General features: G+C 37.9%; 1 pseudogene across 1 annotated transcript in view; it reads right to left on the bottom strand.

Annotated features, from left to right (window-relative positions):
- Positions 1 to 7768: 7768 nt before the first annotated feature.
- The window catches only part of LOC309645004 (elongin-B pseudogene), a 32560-nt pseudogene continuing 23818 nt past the window's right edge, over positions 7769 to 16510 (bottom strand). The window contains exon 1 of the transcript in view: positions 7769 to 16510. This exon is cut by the window's right edge and continues 23818 nt beyond it. The product of the transcript in view is annotated as an elongin-B pseudogene (transcript).

Below are 16510 nucleotides of genomic sequence, written 5' to 3'. Positions count from 1 at the left end.
GAGACATAGCAAAAAACAATACAAGAATGTCTCTAACATTGCACTGGACATCTTTCCACTAAAAAATAATTTATCAGAAATTCAAATTTAACTGGGCATCCTGAATATAATCTTGCAACCCTAACCTCACCTTATCTTTGAAAGAAGGGAGATCAATGGACTGGCTTTGACTTTCCACAAGATTCTCAGCAAGGGGAGTTGGGTGGGGAGATGTGAGATGAGCCAGTTCATCAGGAATAGAAGCCCTCTGGACAGTGTCTGATTGAGGATCTTGGGAGCTCCCTTGATTCAGCTCCTAAGATTCATGTTGGAAGTGTATCAAACCCTCAATTTGGCTGAATGCCAAATGGCCTAGTGTTAAAATAAATAATAGACTGAAGCCAAATATTGTCAACTTACAATGAAGTTCTATGGCAGGTTGTTTTCTTTAAAAACTTGAAGCCTAAATGGAATTAAATAGCAAAATAAAAATAAATATAGTTTTTGAAGGGTATTTTGTTTAATGCCATGAATGATAATAACCTAATTATTATGCAAAGACTACAAATATGATTTATATATAGTCTCTATTATTCTGCTTTCCATTCTTATTTAAAATTGTACAAACATTTGTTGGCTCAAGAAGGATAATGTGTTCTTCCTAAAATTATCTAGCAGAGGCATTCTTGCTTAATATTCCTATTAAGCTGATTTTTTTCTTTAATGATTTAACTATTGGAAAGTTTTTAATCATTAATATTTTACATAAAATTAATATCACAATGGTTAATTATAATAGCATTTTATTCTTTCAATAATAAATACAAATTTCAACTGAGTGATAGAAATTTAGCACATAAAGCTCACAAGGAGATTTTTATTCAACATTATATCTAGATGCTTATAGATACTTATATAGATACTTCAATTTGAAAATATTCAGATGTTAACAACAAATTCAAAAGAATAACATGTCTGTTTTATTTAATTGATTTTTAAAACTTAAAGTGTGGCCCTGTATCAGCAGCATCACCTGGGAGGAATGTGCAGGATTTCAGGTCCACACTAGACTTACAAAATCAGGATCTGAGGGTGGGGTTGCATTTAACGAGCCCTCCACATGATTCCAATGCACAATGAAGTTTGAAATACTCTGGCCTTGAAAACCAATCTCCTGGCCACTGCCGGTATCTCAAACTCATCTCAGACCTAGGGAATTAGAATCTGCGTCTCAACAAGATGCTGAAGTGATTTGTATGCACATTAAAGCCTGAGCCACACTCTTTTAGAGTTTTAGTTTTAAAATATACCAAAACAGGACTTCCCTGGTTAAGAATCCGCCTGCCAATGCAGGGGACGTGGGTTCGAGCCCTGGTCTGGGATGATCCCACATGCCACGGAGCAACTAAGCCCATGCACCACAACTACTGAGCCTGTGCTCTAGAGCCCGTGAGCCACAACTACTGAGCCCAAGTGCCACAACTAATGAAACCCACGCACCTAGGCCCGTGCTCCACAACAAGAGAAGCCCCTGCTCGCTGCAGCTAGAGAAAGCCTGTGCGCAGCAACAAAGACCCAACGCAGCCAAAAATAAATAAATTAAAATTTAAAAATAAAATAAAATATACCAAAACTGAATGTTGTGTTTCATCATGTCTCTAACCAGCTGATGCTGATGAAAAACCAGTGACTTTGAGTGGTCCATGTGCCCAGATTGACAACTGGACTGGATTCAAGACTTTCCTTATCAATGAAATGTGGGGATTATTTCAACCAATGGTGAGCATATGTCAATCTCGTTCTATTCTTTTGTTCTGTCCACAGTGTTCCTTTTCAATCCTTAATTAGCATAACCACCTCAAAAACCCTCTTACCTCCTGTCTAGTCCTTAGCCCTGGTTTTGTTACACAGTGATAACTAACCTATACAGTGTCCCTTAAAATAGCTTTATCAAAGTCATTATAAAGGCATACCCCCAAAATATCTTGGGAGATGGTATATAAAGGTCTTCCAATTTGTTAAGAGGCTTCTTTTAAGCAGGATTCCCAGTTCTGGCTTGTAGTCAAATCACCCAGTAGCTTTAAAAATTCTGATATCCAAGGAGCCCTCCAGGCAAATCTGAATCTCTGGGGGTGAGATGCAGGCATTAACCTTTTTCTAAAAGCTGCCCCAAGTAGAGAACCAGCCATCTAAAGTTTGACTGAAAAACAAAAATTTTTTTTAAATAAAGTTTGGTTGAATTACCGTACCTCCTCTATGCAACATGGCCTGTGCAGCTAAGCTTGATGTTCACGGTTTTGGAAATTCAAGCAAATGAAACACAGAGGTTTCTCAGTTTGGGAAGTCTCATAATCTCTTTATTATCACACAGAGGAGCCTTTTAAGTGGGAGGCAAGTAGGCTCTACCAAAACCATCACTCTAAAAAACCCTCTCAATTGGGAAATCCACTAAATGCATTTGCAGAACTGAGTTTTCATCCCCTGCTTCAGACACATTAAAATGGGCACATCAAAAGTTTGCCATAGGGCTTCCCTGGTGGCACAGTGGTTGAGAATCTGCCTGCCAATGCAGGGGACACGGGTTCGAGCCCAGGTCTGGGAAGATCCCACGTGCCGCAGAGCAACTAGGTCCGTCAGCCACAACTACTGAGCCTGCGCGTCTGGAGCCTGTGCTCCACAACAAGAGGCCGCGATAGTGAGAGGCCCGCACACCGCGATGAAGAGTGGCCCATGCTTGCCGCAACTACAGAAAGCCCTCACACAGAAACGAAGACCCAACACAGCCAAAAATAAATAAATTAATTAATAAATTAAAAAACAAAACAAAAACAAACAAAAAAGTTTGCCATAATAATCATATTTTATTCTCCCTTCTTCCTAATCGTGTGACTCCCTCCAAATGTGTTGAGTTGCATCCTGTATCCACTTCCTTATCTTATCAGTAGAAAAAATATCTGAAATGTAAGGGTCAGAGTCCTGTAGTCAGTCCAGAATTAACATTTAAGTTTGAATTCCAAGTTAAATATTGGTTCTGATCTCTCAACTTAATATAGTCTTTTGGGAGAAAATATCAATTTTTAACAACTCTTCTGGCCATAAGACTATTGTTTAAATTTAACCTAAATCCCTCTAGTAACTGAACAAATTCATTTCTACTCTTGGACAGGAATTCTTGTTTACAGCTCCACAATCCCAGATATGCTTTGGAATTGAAAATTTTTTGAGTGTAGAAAGGTAATGCGGAGCATATATGGTATACTGTATTGCATCTCCAGGGAGGTCTAAAGCAGCATCCTGTAACAAACATATTTAAATCTCTTCAATGAAACATAAAAATTCACAGTAAGAGAGATAAATAGACATTATAAACAGTTTTATGTGAGTTCTGGTTTTGTCATTAAATTTAAAAGAAACTTTTAGTTTTCAGAGCTTTCTCTATTTGGACAGTATGAATAAAAGATTATAGATTGAAAATTGCTATAAAAAAACTTAAAAAGAGCTAACTTAATTGGGAAAGCTGAAGGGAAACAAATGAACAACAACAGTGATGTACACTGGAAAAGCTCATCTAACAGATTTCTTCCCACAAACAAGCTGGATTTAGAATGAAAATTGTCTGGTTCCTCAGGCGCCAGGTTCAGATCCCCAGCCAGGAGACCTTGCAATAAAAAAGAGACTTATTTGGATTGGGAGATGGGTTTTAGGGAGAGATGGAAGGAGGGGAATATTAAAAAGCCTTGTGAGCACCTAGAAATGGCATCTTGTATGTGGGCTAATTATTTTCAATGATGATTCATCCCCCCAAGCAGTTTACAGCTTTTATTTCTTCCTTTTAAAATTCATCTACATCAATGTGGTTAACGGTGGGTGGTTCAGGACAGATCCATTGTTCTTGTAGCTTTTGAGAAATCTCAGGGTCTCTTTTCAGGTCTTTTGATTTTGCATCCCAAATCATCTGGTCCTCTTTGCTCCTTGACTGTTTTTCTTGGCTCTTGGGTCTTATTTAACTGGCTTTTGCTCAAGGAACATAACAAGTTAGTGAAGAGAAGATAGAAATTGGGAAGCTCTAGCTCTCCTTTAAGAAACATATGCTGCTTTTTTTTCTAAACATATTTCTGAAGATTTTTCTTTTGGCATCATCTTTTAAAGAATGGATCTAAGCTAAGATGTGTCAGATCAAAGATAGATTAAAAATTCAAAAGCAAATCATTTCTTTTTCTCAAATACTTTACTGAATAAAATAATCAAGCACTTCAGAAGTGTAAGTCACTTTTCGGACAGTCTCAGGGTTTTTTGTAATGTAAATTTTATCAATATATAGTGTACATACAGAAAATTGCACAAATCATAAGTGAGCAGATAGATGACTTATCACAAAGCTTACATGCTTTGTAGCCAGTGCCCAGACCAAGAAATAGAACATGACCAGCAAGCACTACAGAAGCCTGTCCTATGGTCCCCACCTCAAGAGGTGCCAGCATCCAAACTTCTAAGACCATAGATTAATTTTGTTTGATTTTAATTTCACTTTTTTTAACTTTACTTTTTTATTGAAGTATAGTTGATTTACAATGTTTGTACACTTTTATATTGTAAAATGATTACCATCAATGTGTTACTAACACCTGCATCACATCACTTACAGTTTCAGTTTTGTAGCAAACATTTAAGATCTACTCTCATTCTCTCAGCAACTTTCAAGTGTATATACATATATATATATATATATATATATATATATATATATATATATATATATATATATATATATACATAAAAAGATCCTCTGCCTATTTTTTTTATCAGATTTTTTTGTTTTGTTTTGTTTTGCTATTGAGTTGTATGAGTTCTTTATATATTTTGGATGTCAACTCCTTATTAGAATATGATTTGCAAGTATTTTCTTCCATTCTGTAAGTTGCCTTTTCATTTTGTTGATGATTTCCTCTGCTTGTGCAGAAGCTTTTTAGTTTGATGTAGTCCCATTTTATTTCTGCTTTGTTGTTATCTTTGCTTTTGGCGTCAAATCCAAAAAAATCATTACCAAGACCACTGTCAAGGATCTTACCTCCTATATTTTCTTCTAGGAGTTTTATGGTTTGGGGACTGAAATAAAATGAATTTCCTTACTTTTTCGGTTTTTGTCTTGGACAGAGCTCATGCTTTCATATCTTTAATGACTAAGGGCTGGTGGTTAAACTGGCAAAGATGAATCTTTCTTTTTTACATCTGAGTATGGTAACATCAGGGGGAAGAAATGACTGTTCTTTTAAAGCCTGCAAGAATATCTCTTGCCCCTGGTTTGGTAGCTCTAATAAACTACTATCTTCTCAAAGATTCTCTGAGGCCCAGGACATCATGTGGGCATCAGCATCAGTCTATATTAAGTCCATCCTTAGCACGCTCAGCAGCCTCTGAGTTTCTGCTAAGGTGCTGAAAATTTTTGAAAAGTGTGAGAATGTTTAAAGTGGAAATTCTCTAAATGCCTAAGTGTGTATGAATGAGGTTGCAGAATTGATCTGACAAGCATTGGACGGCTTTAAAGTAAGACATATAATACAGATGCTCTTTCAAGATTTGCATTTTATTTAGCAGTATCATTTTGTCCCTCTAGAAGCCTGCTTAACTTTTGAGCACAAAAGGTATTATGGAAAAAAGTATGTATTTATTCAATTTCATTTGTCACAAGGAAGAAAAAGCAACCACTTTCCCATATTTTACTAAAACACATGCTTTCTACAAAATAGAATTCTAGAAATAGCAGGGGACAGAAACTTTTACTTACTCTATTTTCCACTTTTGCCATTATAGAAGCAATCCTGAGATTAATAATAAAAAAAATCTGAGCATCCTTCTTTGCATTGCATCTGTGTTGTGGGTTCAGTATTAAGTGATTAGAGAATAAAGAATAAATAAACAAAAAGACCTTATTAACCCTTATTAACAAAATGGCTTTTGGCTTGAGGTTTTTGGTTTTGGTTTTTTTTTTAAGCTTGAGGTTTTGTTTTTTTTTTAAATGTTTTTAGTTCTTTTATTTATTTATTTATTTATTTTTGGCTGCATTGGGTCTTCGTTTCTGTGCGCAGTCTTTCTCTAGTTGTGGCGAGTGGGGACTACTCTTCGTTGTGGTGTGCGGACTTCTCATTGTGGTGGCTTCTCTTGTTGCAGAGCACAAACTCTAGGCACACAGTTTTCAGTAGTTGTGGCACACGGGCTCAGTAGTTGTGGCTCGTGGGCTCTAGAGCACAGGCTCAGTAGTTGTGGCACACAGACTTAGTTGCTCTGCGGCATGTGGGATCTTCCCAGACCAGGGCTCAAACCCGTGTCCCCTGCATTGGTAGGCAGATTCTTAACCGCTGCACCACCAGGGAAGCCCTAACTTGAATTTTTAAATCCTGGTGATTGAATGTACTATTTGATGGACTTTTCATAGAAAATGTAGAATGTATTTAATGAATTCAAATTAGAAACTTTGGTGGGGGGGCTCTCTTAAAATCTGGACTAAGGCATCCGCATAAACTGAAATATAAAAATCTATTAATTGCTCTTTGTGTAAAACTTTACAAAGCTATTATTAGAACTCTTATAATCAAAGGTGTCAATACAGAAAAGTTTATGGCTGTAGAAATTTTTATTCTGCATATAGGCTATGCAGAAATACCACCTACTTACTTCTCAGGAATTTTCACTGCCCACCACCAACCTGTTTTCACTGAGATACCAAGCTTTATTTTCATGTCTGCATTTTTTGGTTTGCCTCTAGAGAATAATTAGGCAAAACCAACAACACTGAAGATAATTAAAAGGTTGCAATAGATTTCAGAGGTAGCAAGAAATAACACCGAGCAAAGTATAGAGCTTTATGCACTATAGCAAAAAAGTGGCTGGATTTTGAACCTATAAACCAACCAGATTATTTTTGTAATATGAATATACAGTTAGGTTATCACGAAGTTGTCTTAGTGTTTTCCCCAAATAATCTTTTTACCTTGAGTCAATGCATAGGACCTCAAGACCACTGTTCCTTATTCTTTCTAAATTAATTACAGACTGAGGTAATCTAAGGTCAAAATAGCAGTACCTATTTTATGGAGATTTAATTGACATATACATTGTATAAGTTTAAGATGTACAAGGTGATGATTTCATAAATGTATATATTGTGAAATGATTACCACAGTAAGGTTAGTTAACACCTCCATAAGTTAATATACTTATCTTGTTTGTGGGGGGATAAGAATATTTAAGATTTAGTCCCTTAGCAACTTTCAAATATATAACACACTATTGTTAACTATAGTCACTATGCTGTACATTAGATCCCCAGTATTTATTCACCTTAAAACTAGAAGTTTGTACTCTTTGTCTAACATCTCCCCATTTTCCCCATTCCCCAGCCCCTGGCAACCACCAGTCTAGAGTCTGTCTGTATGAAACATGTCTATTCAGGTCCTCTAAACTGGATTAATTGTATTATTTAACTTATTTATTTATGTTTTTTGCTATCGAGTTGTATGAGTTCCTTACATATTTTGAATATCAGCCCCTTATCAGATAGATAATTTGCAAATATTCCTTAGATTGCCTTTTTATGTTGTTGGTTCTTTCTTTTGCTGTAAAGCAGCTGTTAGTTTGATGTAGTCACACTTGTTTACTTCTATTTTTATTGCTTGTGCTTTTGGTGTCATATCTAAAATATCATTGCAAAACCAATGTCAAGAAGTTTTTCCCATATGTTTTCTTCTAATAGTTTTACAGTTTCAGGTTTTAAATTTAAGTCTTTAATCCATTTGCAGCTGGAGTGAGTGGTGTAAGATAGGGGTCAGATTTCATTATTTTCCAGGTGATTATTCATAGACTTCTCTCTTAGAGCTACATTTACTGCATCCCATAAGTTTGGGTATGTTGTGTTTCCATTTTCATTTGTTTCAAGATATTTTTTATTTCTCTTTGATTTCTTCTTTGACCTTTGTTTGTTTAGGAGTGTGTTGTATAATTTCCACATATTTGTGAATTTTTCAGTTGCTCTCCTGTTATTATTTCTAGTGTTACACCATTTTGATCAGAAGAGATCCTTGGTATGATTTCACTCTTCTTAAATTTTCTAAGACTTGTTTTGTGACATGATCTGCCCTGGAGAATGTCCCATGTGTACTTGAGATGAATGTGTATTCTGCTGCTATTGGATGAAATGTTCTGTGTATGTCTGTTAGGTTCATATGGTCTAAAGCACAGTTCAAGTCCAATGTTTCCTTACTGATTTTCTGTCTGAATAATCTATCCATTGTTGAAAGTGGGCTATTGAAGTCCTCTAATATTATGGGTTGTTGTCTATTTCTCCCTTCAGATCTGTTACTATTTGTGTAATATATTTAGGTCCTCTGATGTTGGGTGCATATATTGGGTTGGCCAAAAAGTTCATTCGGGTTTTTCTGTAACATCTTACGAAAAACCTGAACGAACTTTTTGGCCAACCCAGCCTACTTACAATTGTTGTATCCTCTTGATGAAATGACCCTTTTATCATCATATAACAACCTTCTTTGTTTCTTGTTACTGTTTTTGAGTCTATTTTGTTTGATATGAGTATAGCTACCTCTGTTCCCTTTTGATTTCCATTTGCTTGGAAAATATCTTTCAATCCCTCCACCTTGAACTTATGTGTGTCCTTAAAGCTGAAGAGAGTCTCTTGTAAGCAGCATATATTTGGGCATTGGTTTTTTAATCCATTCAGCCACTCTATGCCTTCTGATTGGAGAATTTAATCCTTTTACATTTAAAATAATTAATAGGTAAGGACTTATAATGTGATTTTTCTGAATTGTTTTCTGGCTCTTTTGTAGTTTTCTTGTTCCTTTCTTCCTTTGATGTCTTCCTTTGTGAACTGATGATTTTCCACAGTGGTATTTTTTGATTCCCTTCTCTTTATCTTTTGTGTATCTACTGTATGTAGGTTTTTGCTTTGTGGTCACAATAAGACTTATAAAAAGCATCTTATAGATTTAACAGCCTCTTTTACTCTAATAACACCTTAACTTCAATTGCATACAAAAATTCTACCCTTTTATTTACCACTCCTTCCACACACACATTTTGTTTTGGATGTCACAATTTACCTCTTTTTGTATTGTGTATTCATTGACAAATTTTGTAGCTACACTTAATACTTTTGTCCTTTAGGCTTTATACTAGAGTTAAGTCCATAGCACACAACCATAATACAGTATTAGAGTTTTCTGGATTTGACTATATACTTATCTTTATACGTGTGTTTTATATGTTCATATGTTTTCATGTTACAAATTAGCATCCCTTTATTTCAGCTTGAAAAGTTCCTTTCAGCATTTCTTGAAGGCAGGTCTAGTAGTGATGAACTTCCTCAGCTTTTGTTTGTTTGGGAAAGTCTTTACCACTTCTCCATTTCTGAAGGACAACTTTGCCAGGGAAAGTGTTCTTGGTTAGCAGTTTTTTTCTTTTAGCATTTTGAATATATCACCCTACTGTTTCCTGGCCTGTAAGTTGCCTGCTGAGAAATCTGCTGATAGACTTACAATGTTTCTCTCGTACATGATGATTTTTTTTCTCTTGCTGCTTTTGAAATTCTCTCTTTGTCTTTGATTTTGGACAGTTTTATCATAATATGTCTTGGAAAAGATCTTTTGGGTTGAAATTTTAGAGGGGAACTTTGTGCTTCATGAACTTGGATGTCCAAATTTCTCCCCAGATTTGGGAATTTCTCAGCCATTATTTCTTAAAATAAGTACGCTGCCACTTTCTCCCTTTCTTCTCTGGGACTCTGGTTATGATAATGGTAACTCAGTGGAGATTGTGATGTCACATTTGGCATAATTTTATCAATATCCCAAAGGATAAATATTATTATTTTTTAAATTTTATTTATTTTTATTTTTGGCTGTGTGGTGTCTTCATTGCTGCACGCAGGCTTTCTCTAGTTGTGACAAGCTGGGGCTACTCTTCGTTGTGGTGCGCAGGCTTCTCATTGTGGTGGCTTCTCTTGTGGAGCACAGGCTCTAGGCACGTGGGCTTCAGTAGTTGTGGCATGCAGGCTCTAGAGTGCAGGATCAGTTGTGGTGCACGTGCTTAGTTGCCCCACGGCATGTGGGATCTTCCCGGACCAGGGCTCAAACCCATGTCCCCTGCATTGGCAGGCGGATTCTTAACCACTGCGCCACCAGGGAAGCCCCAGGATAAGTATTATTATCCTCATTTTATTGAAGATGAAACTAAGGTCCAGTGTCCCACCCAACAACTTATGATTAGAAGCTGTAGAGATAAGACTCCAATGAAAATCTTCCATTTAAATTATTAGTAGACTATATGATTTATGGCAATACACCTTGCACTGGCTTTTGTTTTTGTTTTTTCAGATTCCCAGAATGTTATAAAATTCCCCACATAGCAATTTCATACTCTGTATCCCTTTACAGAATCTCTGCCCATAAAAATGATTGATTCAGGCTTCCCATTGTTTGGGAAGAAGAGTTATGTTTTATTAAGTTAGAAATGAGAAATGAATTATTTATTAAACAAAGCAAAATGAAACATTGACTAGAGGGAGCAAAAAGTATATTGAGCTTCCTGAGAGATGGTCTGGGCTTCATTGTTCAAGTTCTAAACATACTAAATACAGAAACAGAGTCAGCAAGCATATCGTGGAAACTATTCATGGACTAGACAGAAAAATATTAACTCATAGAAAGCTCACAGCGTTGATTCTTTTTTTTTTTTTTAAAGATAACTAGAAAATCCTAATAATTTTTTTTTTTATTTTTTTTTTTATTTTTGGCTGTGTTGGGTCTTCGTTTCTGCGCGAGGGCTTTCTCTACTGGCGGCAAGCGGGGGCCATTCTTCATCGCGGTGCGCGGGCCTCTCGCTATCGCGGCCTCTCTTGTTGCGGAGCACAGGCTCCAGACGCGCAGGCTCAGTAGTTGTGGCTCACGGGCCTAGTTGCTCCGCGGCATGTGGGATCTTCCCAGACCAGGGCTCGAACCCGTGTCCCCTGCATTGGCAGGCAGATTCTCAACCACTGCACCACCAGGGAAGCCCCAGCGTTGATTCTTATAGGCAGAGCACCTGTGTGCTTTAGTTTCTACAGGCGATATCACTATTAAAATTGTTTAATCTTTCTGGAGCTCAATTTTCTCATCTGTAGAATAGGAATAATAAAGCCTATTCTTCTCTTGGGGTTGTGAAGCTCAAATGAAATAATAGCCATTACTATTGACTTTTGTGCTCTTCCTAGGACCCTCTGTGGGCAGGCTATATCTTCTTGAGTGAGAGCAAGGGGCACATGTTGCTCCAGTTACTGTGAGCCTACAATTCTTCACCCAGTTCCAACATGTAAGTTCTTCCCCCACGCCACCAAGCTGGGTGTCCTATAATTCAACTCAATTCTGGTACTGTGTACTTGGAGACAGCGTCAGATTGCACAGGTTAAAGGCTCAGTCCCCAGGACTAACCTCCACTGAAGATACCAATAATAGTCCAGGCTGTCGCCCATGCTTCTGACCAACTGGCTGTAAATTAGAGCATCCCACAACCCAATCCTTGGGTTTGATTAATTTGCTAGAGTGGCTCACAGAACTCAGGAAAACAGTTTACTCACTGGATTACTGATTTATTACAAATGATTTTAAATGCAAATCGACAGCCAGATGAAGAGATTCATAGGGCAAGTGTGTGGGGAGGGGCACGAGGCGTCCATGTTCTCTGAGCATGCCATTCTCCCCAAATCTCTACTTGTTCACCAACCTAGAAGCTCTCCCTCCGAACCTCCTTCCTTCCTTTTTTTTTTTTTCTTTTCTTTTTTAATGCAGGCTTCATTACATATGCATGGTAGATTAAATCATGGCCATAGGCAATTAAACTAAATTTCCATCCCCTTTCCCCTCCCACAAGGTCGGGAGTGGTGGGTGGAGGGTGGAGGTGGGGGGAAATGAAAGTTCTGACCCTCTTACAGGCAAGGAGCCCCCATTCTTAAGTGACCTAAGGGCTTTCTGAAATTCACCTCATTAGCATAAACAAAGACACCCTATGGCTCTCCACACTTAAGAAATTCCAAGCCTTTTAGGAGCTCTGTGCCAGGAAAGGGAAAAGAAGACCAAATGCACATTTCTTATTATAAATCATAATATCACATATCCTAAGCCAGCCTTCTCAGGAGAGAAGAGTAAGCCCGTCATTTTTCAGCTTACGGTCCCTTCCATGTAGCAATGCCAGTTGGAAAATAGTCAAGACCATGTGGATATGTCGTTACTTGATTTATTATAGACTGACAATGACCAAGGCCAGGGAAAGAAATATCACTTGTGCCCAGAAGCTCTCACACAAATAGGTTCAATTTAACCCCTTTATAAATAACTTAAGAGTGTTTCCCTCTCGACTTCATCCTTTGTAACCTAAATCCCAGGGTGGACCTAGAGGCCACTGCTAGCTCCACCTCTAATTACTATTTACTTCATTTGGGTTTGTGTTGTTCTCATTAGCAGTTGGGAGAAGGCAGGTCCTCACCAAGGCAACCCCAAGTGAGTATGTGTTCAGGCTCTGTGGGATTCCCTGCCCCACTGGGTCACATTCCACCTGTGTTCTTTGCTCAAATGACTGACATGATTTCAAGAATGTAAATAAATCACACTCTTCTCCTCCTTGTGCTATTTGTTTCTTCACAAAATCTTGGTGACCTGAATACATTTCCCTGAATTCATTGTTTTCATACATTCCATTTTTACAACTGACCTCAATATCTTTCCCTCCTTTGATACAATAAACTCCCCAACAGATCCTCACAGGCTCCTCATAGTGAAAAGGCCATGGATAATCATGAGACCCTTCATAAACCTGACATTGCTATTGTTAGATTTGTGTTGCTCATTTGAAACCTAAACCATTAGCAAGGGTGACTAGTTATCCAGACAATAATTAGGACTACATTTTGTCTTTCTTGTTTCCACATTTTTGCTCCTGCCCTTCTACCTCTTTCAATGTCCTCTCCTCGTCCTCCGGAAGGTTTAAGTAAACACTATAAACACTTCCTTAATTGTTATAAATTGTCTCTGGCATCTATTGTTTGTAGAATACATTTATTAATTTGCTCAAGAACTGCTTTGCAATATTACTTTGCTTGCTCTCTTTAGCACATACTTATTTTTCATACTCTTCAGTTTTATGTTAATCTCACTTCTCCTTATCTAGAATTTTTTAAAAATATTTATTTATTTATTTATTTTGGCTGCACTGGGTCTTAGTTGCGGCACTCGGGATCTTCGTTGCGGCATGTGGGCTTCTTAGTTGTGGCATGAATGGGGGATCTAGTTCCCCAATCAGGGAACGAACCCAGGCCCCCTGCATTGGGAGCACAGAGTCTTACCCACTGGACCACCAGGGAAGTCCCTCCCTGTCTATTTTAACCTTGAAAACAGGTGTTGATTATACTCTAGGTAATACCACCTTACTCCATCTAATGCCTTCATTTAGGTGGTCTTTTAGGAATTATTGCTTGTATTTTTGTTTTAAACATATGCTTCCCGTATTTTGTCAAAGGAAATAAAATTGAGCTGGTACTTTAACCATTTCCAACTCTTTCACTCTGTGTGTGTGTATAAAATTTATACGTATATATAATTGTGTATATAGAATTTAAGATTTACTTTTTAATTGAAAAGTTAACAAAGTTGTCATGGGGGTGGTGGTGATGATGGTGGTATCTGGCAGAGCTTCCACAAGTTAAGAATAATTATCGTCCATGTTCAGTGAAAGCTACATACGTATCATGCTCTAGTATAATTAAAAAAAATACATTTGATTTTTGTCCCTAGTTCCTGGCACAGGGATCCAAAAACCATTGGAATTTCCTCAGGAGTATCTTTTGCTATTCATTTGAGCCCCTTTCTACTGTACTTGAGTTTATGCTAATGAGACGACTTAAGATGGGGTCCTTATATAACTTCAAGATGGGGGCTTGTGACCAGAAAAACCAACCACCTGATTGGAAGGTTGACTTTCAGCCCCATCTCCCAACCACTGAGGAGGGGAGATCAGCTGAAGATGGAGCTTAATCATGTGGCTAATTATTTAATCAAGCATGCCTACGCAATAAAACCTCAATTAAAAAAATCAGCAACGAGGCTTGGGGAGCTTTGTACTTTGTGAACATGACGTGCTGGCAGTGTGGTGGACCCACTCCATGGGAATAGAAGCTCCTGTGCTCAGGACCCTGCCAGACCTTGCATCCTATGTGTCTCTTCATCTAGCTATTCATTTGTATACTTTCTAATAAAATAATTGTAAGTATAGTGTTTTGCTGAGTTCTGTGAGTTGTTTTAGTGAATTATCAAACTTGAGCAGATATATGAAGCCCTGAATTTGTAGCTTGCCAGCATAAGTGTGGGCATGGGGACCCCTGGGACTTGCAGCTGGCATCTGAAGTGGGAGAGGGGCAGTCTCATGGGACTGAGCCATTAACCTGTGAGGTCTGTGCTAACTCCAGGTAATTTGTGTCAGAATTGAATTGAATTATTGGACACCCAGCTGGTATCAGAAAGTTAGTGTCAGAACGTACATGTACTGGGCTAAACACTTTCTATATATTATCTTATCTCATCTTCATAGTAAACCCATGAGGTAAGTGTGGCTGTGGTTATCCTCTTATGCAAATTAGGAGATTAATGCATGTAGACAGTGACTTCTCCAAGACCAGAGGCCTGGTTTCTTGATGTCAAAGTCCAATGATGTAACATCATACTGCTCCCAAGGTTACAGTCTCATAAGCTGAGGATGACCCGGTTGGCAGTGGGGAAATAAAAGAATGCTGGACACCTCTTTTGCTCATCAGCAAATCCTTTGGGCTCTACGTCTTATTCCACCTATTGCTGCAGTGACCAGTTCAGGACATGCCTTGCCCAGCTTTGGGGGGAATGTATCTCATTCAGACCAGCTACTCCCCTTTTATGCAAATACCTTTGGGAACAACTCAGCAATTACACCCGTGTACCCAAATGAGAAGGGGTGTGGACTCTTAACAAATGAGGAATGGAAGCCAATGGATGGGTAAGTGCTTCCCTATTTTGTCCCTGTGATATGTTTTATAAGACTCTTCAAAAGTCTTACGGGGTCAAACATCAGTTGGTTGCCACATAGGGGTGTCTTACTTTACAACGTATTCCTGTTTTGTTTCTCTTTCCTGCCCTGATGTCCTCTCCCTATCCTACATTCCTGTTCCCTGAGATTATTTTACAAATATACTATCTACATTTTTGCAGGCTCTGCTTTCCAAAGAAACCAGCTGAAGACAAAATACAGTTAACTTCAGCCAGAGAAATATTGATGATATTTTAATGACACAAAAGCACAGAGGTAAATGGGCTCTCACTGAATTTAATGCTCCTGCACAAATTCTGATTTGTGGTGAAACAAAATATGTTGAAACTAATTAAAAGTGTCTCACATCATGGAATTTTTTGAAAGGGATTACCCTGAACTAATAACATCTGACATGATGAATGGTATGGCAATTGAAAAATTAACAGCAATGAAGCGTGCTCATTAGAACTCATGGAAAAATTAACATGAGAGGATTTCAGAGTAGATAAGACATTCTTTTATGTGAGTTTAAATTGTGTTCTATTTTAAATAAAATTTCAATTTTATTTTATTCTAAATCTGAGGGATTTAGAATAAAAATCTTTGAAAAGTTATTATCTGGCTGGAGAAGGCCAGTGGCTATATCATACTGATGTTTGCATCCTCACTTCATGTGGTGTCTGACACATATTAGACACTTAACAAAATGTGTATTGAATGAACAGAATTTTAAAATTGATAATCAGAGGTTGCAGTGGTTTGAGTTGGCCCACCAAAAACATATGTCCACATTCTAACCCCTGGGCACCTGTAAATGTGACCTTATTTTGAAAAGGGGTCTTTGTAGTAATTAAATGAAGGATCGCAAGATGAGATCATCCTGGATTAATAGGGTAGACCCTAAATCCGATGACAAATGTCCCTAGAGGAAGGAGAAGAAGCAGCAGAGGGGAAGGCCATGTGAAGTTGGAGGAAGAGATTGGAGTTATGCAGCCACAAACCAAGGAAGACTTGGAGCCACCAGAAACTGAAAGAGGCAAGAAAGGGATTCCCCTCTAGATCCTCTGGAGGGAGTGTGACCCTGTCAACAGCTTGATTTCAGACTTCTGGCCTCCAGAGCTGTGAGAGAACACAATTCTCTTGTTTCAAGCCACTAAGTTTGTGGTAATTTGGTATGGCAGCCCTAGGAAACTAATATAGAGGTATCAAAATAAAATAAAACATGTGACAAAAGTTGATGGAACCTAAAAGATGGTTTCAACCATAAAATCGTTCAACAAATATTTGTTGAGCATGTACTATGCACCAGGCATTTTTCTAGGAAAGCTTCAGTGAGCAAAATAGATGGAGACCACTGCAGTCATGGCACTTACATTTTAGCAATATTCTTTCTGATCAGAGAAGCCAATTTATTTAAAACTCCTTTACCCTT

Source organism: Balaenoptera physalus (assembly GCF_965194825.1).
Source record: "Balaenoptera physalus genome assembly, chromosome: 16".
NCBI classification, from domain to species: Eukaryota; Metazoa; Chordata; class Mammalia; order Artiodactyla; family Balaenopteridae; genus Balaenoptera; species Balaenoptera physalus.
Note: the sequence above shows the minus strand (reverse complement) of the source record. Positions and strands in the feature narration are given on the sequence as shown.